The following is a 5374-nucleotide window of genomic DNA, read 5'->3' on the forward strand; positions in this document are numbered from 1 at the left end:
ATGCTCAGTATATAAAATGGGGGGAAACGGGCCAGAAGCGGCAGATCTCTGCTCAGAGACTGGCTGGGCATCAGTGGGTATTGAGATATTGCATTGTGCAGCACTTGAGATTTTGGTGGTTTCTCTCATATGATATGATTGATAGGCTGGACACGATGATCTTGAAGGTCTCTTCCAAACTGGTTTATTCTATTCTATATTAATTTTCCTTACTACTATCATTATTCCTTTTTTTTAGTTTAGTTTCATTATGAAGCTGTTCTTATCTTAATCCACAAACCTTTTGTGTGTTTTTGATTGGTTGGTTGTTTCTACTTTTGGGTTTTTGCTATGTTGTGCGTAGCTGTTGGAGAATTTAAACCACAACACTTAGTAACAATGCGTTCAAATTCTTGAGAGTAATTTTTTTTCCCCCCTCACATAGCATAACTACAGTTTGAGTTTGATGGCTAAGATTTGTCTAGGCTTATTCTCTGCAAGACACATCTCCATATGATAACAAAAATTTAAACACATATATGCTTATGAAACATCTTTGACAAAATCACATTTGCACTTCCACAAAACATACATAGCTTACATGATAATTTTGTACAATTATTTTATACAATTACTACTCAAATACTTCTTAGTTTTTTGCTCACATTGTTGTCATATTGCTAAGAAATGGGCTGGATAACTATGTGATAGTGTGGTAAAAAATGGACAGGATTCGTTGGCTCAAAGGATCATAGAATCTTAAAGGTTAGAAGAGGGCTTTTGTGATCATCATCTTTAAACTCCCAATCAAGCAGGTTCACTTAGGACAAGCTCCCCATTGCCATATGCTGACTTTTTTTCCCTTATTATCTCCACAGGGAGAGACTCTATAACCTCCATAAGCAGCCTGTGATGGTGTTTGACCAACCTCACAGTGAAAATATATAATATTTCCTTGCATTCCAAGTGTTTCAGTTTGCACTGCCTCTCATTCAACCACTGAACATTATTGAGAAAAGTCTGGCATCCTCCCATGAGGTATTTAAGCATGTCAATCAAAGCTCCATAAGCCTTCTCTTTCACAGGCTAAACTGTCCCTACTCTCTCATCTTTTCCTTGAACAAAAGGTATTTCCATCCCTAAAGCCCTGCTCTGGCCTTGCTCCAATAATATCATACTGGGCTGCTCAGGACTGAACACAGCAATCCAGATGTGGCCTCACCAATGCTGAGCAGAGGGGAAGGACCAATTCCCTTAACCTGATAGCTACACTTCCTGATGTAGCCAAGGACTGTATTGCCCTTTTCTGTGAGCGTGCATTGCTAGTTCATGTTCAACATGTTATCCTCTGAGACATGGTCTTTTCTACAAAATTACTTTCTAGTGTAGGCTAGTGCCTGGGGTTATTCCTCCCTGGATGAATAATTTTGCATTTCTTCTAGTTGAATTTCATGTGATTTCTCTCTGTTCAGGTCTCCATAAGTATCTTTTTAAAAGTGAATTATTAGTGTGAATTATTATCAGCAAAGGTTTGTTTGTCAGCTGTGCTTTAATTGATTCCTCATAAGCTAAAATCAACCCTAAGACTTTTAAGCTTCTAAGGTAATTGTGTGCATATCATGCCTATTTAAAAATCATTTGTAAGTATGAAATGCTTATAAGGGCTGTTAAATTACTTGCTCTATCATTCACAACCTAATTCTATGCTAAAGCTTATTCACTGTAGAGATGGAGTGGTACAAGTAGTAGCACAGATGCACATGTTTTGTTTTGGTACAATAACAAAAGTTATTTGTTTCAAGGACAAGTCAGATAGTGGTAAACCACATTTTACTCTGGCAGAGAGCTCACATAAGAGATATCTCTGTGGCATAATGATGGGAGAACAAAATTCTTCCAGGTCTACCAGCCACAAAGATTTTGTCTAATAATTTTTGTACTGTTAAGCCTTCTGCTGAAACTCCTACAGCAATAACATTTAACAATCTCTTCTATATGACTGAAGAAATGTGCAGAGGAATTATGTAGAGGTCTGAGAATTTGTCACATATTTGTTACAGATTTTTTTCACTACCTTTTTTTCCTCCTTCCCCCTCTGTCTGCTCTTCAGTTTCCATGAACAGAAATTAGATTTTTCTTAATTTTAATTTTATTCATAAAACTAATTGTTTTATGTTACATGTAACATGCAATAAACTGTTAAAACTATATGGCAGTTAAAAACAGAACCTAAAAGCATTTACTATGTCAGTTAAGCTAAAAGCAGTACATAAATATTGTAGTTAATAAAAGTCACAATTTTACTTTCTTTGCAAATGACTCCAGAATACACCACACTTGTCCAGGGTTAGCATTTTTATTTGTTCATTTTTTCCCCACTTCACAAAAAGATAGGAGGGGCCACAGCCAAGACAGGAAGTTGAAACAACCAATGGGTATTTGATGCCATATGGCATCATAGACACTATATAAGGAAAGGGCTGGCTCTGGGTAAGTGTGGGTGCTTTAGGCAAGTGGCTGTGATGTGGTGACAGCAGGGTAGATTGAGGCCTGAACCATGACAATGCTATAAAAGCTAGTCAAATATTGTAGTGCTAATTTTTCTTAATTTTCCACCTATTGTTACACAGAAGTGGGTTCTCCCTTCTATTCCATAAAGGCTGTTGAAAATATAAAGTGATACATCTTTTAGAAGACATGTTTTGAGGCTGAAACATTCAAGCAAAGTTTGCAGAAGAAATTGACTGACATGTTATGACCTAACAGAAGTGTATAGATCTTTTTTAAAACATTAACACTTTTAATTAGCTGTTTGTAGCCAGCTAGCCCTTAAGTAGCTCCTAATTGATTAGCACCAATTAAATCTACTGATAATATACACATAATTGATTGCAGTGTAGCCATATCCATCTGAAGAGATACACATGCAACAATTCCTTAAGGAACTCCACCTCTCAGACTTCCAAGTTGAGCTGTGGGCCAACCTGAATGCCTGGCCTTTGTCCAGTCAGGGAAATAAGTTCCAATGAAAAACTAAAGTATACACAAACTTCTAAAAGAGAATGAATTGCAGAGACTATTCTATTACAATGCTAACTATATTTCTGGGATTTTTTTTTGTTGTTGTTTGTATGTCTGTGTATTTGGGGTTCACCAAATAAGTCAAATGGGAAAGATTGCTTTAGTAGGTCTCTATGTTCATACCAGAGAAAATACTGAGCATTTAAATTCACATTTGAACAAATTTTTTAGATTAGTTCTATGGAATCATAATAGCCACAGGAAAAGATTTGGCTCACTATCAGCCCCTTTTTAAATATTAGTTAGCCTTTGCCATGCCTTGATCTGTTTTTCAGAGTTTCTATTTTTCTTTCATTCTCATTTACCTTTATCAGCCACTGCAGTGTCAACCTCCTCCTTGTACTTTCACTTGTGGAGATTTGAGTTAGCTTGTCATTTGAGGGAGAGGAGATTCACCTCAACAGCTTTAAAGGCCTGCAGATAGGATGGTTAATAAAGAAAAGCAAACCTTCCCAGAGTGGAGGTCTGGGCTGTCATCGGAAAACATCTCATTCCAACATAGCTGCTCTAAGTAGTTCCTATGAAACATATCTTCAGAATGTGTGTTTTAAAGCATTTTCTACTCCTCAAGGTGACTAGTCAGATAAACATATTTGCAGAACAAAAGGATTACAGCAAAGTGTTTGAAACAACAAAACATGACAAAGTGCAACAAACAAGCAGTCAGACAAGACATACATTATTTAAGAGCCAAAATGTGGCATGTGTCCAGGATACTTGCAGAAATTTGGAGGGGGGGGGGGGGGGAAATAGCAATTTTTTTTCATGAGATTCTATAATTTGTAGCTGAATGGGTAGACGAAGGGAAACCATTCTAGATTGACCTTAGCAAGGCTTTTGACACTGTCTCCCATAACATCCTTGTGAGTGAGCATGGAAGCCAGGAACCCTCTTTTTAGTAGTGTAGTCAATCTGCCAAGCTTCACCATATTTGTACTTGGACCATCTGTCACCATGCCACAAGGGCTTAATTTGCTTTGCCTGCTTAATAGCAGCACAAATGTCACAGTCACGGATGACTTGTGTGATAGCATCCATGGAAATGTCTATGGATCTGTCACGAGCCCATTGGTATGTTGCATCTCTGCCTTGATGTCCTGACGAATCATGAGCCCACCAAGCTAAGAATATCTCACCTCGGTGTTTCCAGTCGAGATCAAGATTAGAGTCCATGTCTACTTGAGAAACTCTTGCAGCTAGATCTGCCTGATGGTTGTGTTGCTGCACCTCAGTAGCTTCGCTCTTAGGAATGTGAGCATCAATGTGTCTCACTTTCACTGGAATTCTCTTGACTCGATCAGCAATGTCCTGCCACAGGTTGGCTGCCCAAATGGGTTTTCCTTTCCTTTGCCAACCACTCTTCTTCCAGTTCTTTAGCTAACCCCATAAAGCATTGGCTACCATCCACGAGTTGGTATAGAGATAAAGCTTTGGCCATCTCTCACATTCAGCTATGTGCTCCACCAGCACCCTTCCTCATAAAGGCTGTGCCATGCCCTAAGTTTTGCCTGCTGTAACATGGAAAAGAACAACTCTTGGAGAAGAGAAAAGACATCTTTACTGAAGACACCACATGCTGGAGGCTGCTCAGAGAAAGACTTTGACTTCGGGATCTTTCCTCTTCTCCAGACGAGGACAGCACAAGACATCTTTCTCTCTCCCACTCTCCTTCAAACCAAAGGGGCAGCATACTTCCTCAGACCTCCTCCAGCCAAAGAAATTGGCTTGGGGGGGTGAGGGAAGGGGGTGGTAGTATAATTCCCTTCCTTCTCTCTCCCTCTTTCTTCAATTTTCCTTTTTCTCTCCCTCCTTCTGTTAATAAATAGCCTCACTTTTGGTATTTGGCCTTGTTTGTGCTTTTAATTTCACAACACAGGAACACTGAAAAAAGAACACACTCTTTCTCCTCCTCCAGAGTGAGACAAGGCTATTCAGTGAGATTTGAACAGACTGGAGAGTTGGGCAAAGAAGAACCTAATGATATTTAACAAGGATAAATGCAGGGTCCTGCACCAGGGAAGGAATAATAAAGTGGGCCAGTACAGGGTAGGAGGCAATCTGCTAGAGAGCAGCCCTGTGGAGAAGGACCAGGGAAAGTTTAGGCTCAAGGTGAGGAGAAAGTTCTTCGCCGAGAGAGTCATTAGTCATTGGAATGGGCTGCCCAGGGAGGTGGTGGAGTCACCATCCCTCGAAGTGTTCAAGAGGAGATTGGACATGGCACTTGGTGCCATGGTCTAGTCATGGGTCTGTGGTGACAGGTTGGACTCAATGAACCTCAAGGTCTCTTCCAACCTTGGCAATACCGTGATACCTG

This window comes from Melanerpes formicivorus, unplaced genomic scaffold (genome assembly GCF_026170545.1).
Source record: "Melanerpes formicivorus ecotype bairdi unplaced genomic scaffold, bMelFor1.0.p_v2 SCAF_156, whole genome shotgun sequence".
In the NCBI taxonomy this organism is placed as follows: domain Eukaryota; kingdom Metazoa; phylum Chordata; class Aves; order Piciformes; family Picidae; genus Melanerpes; species Melanerpes formicivorus.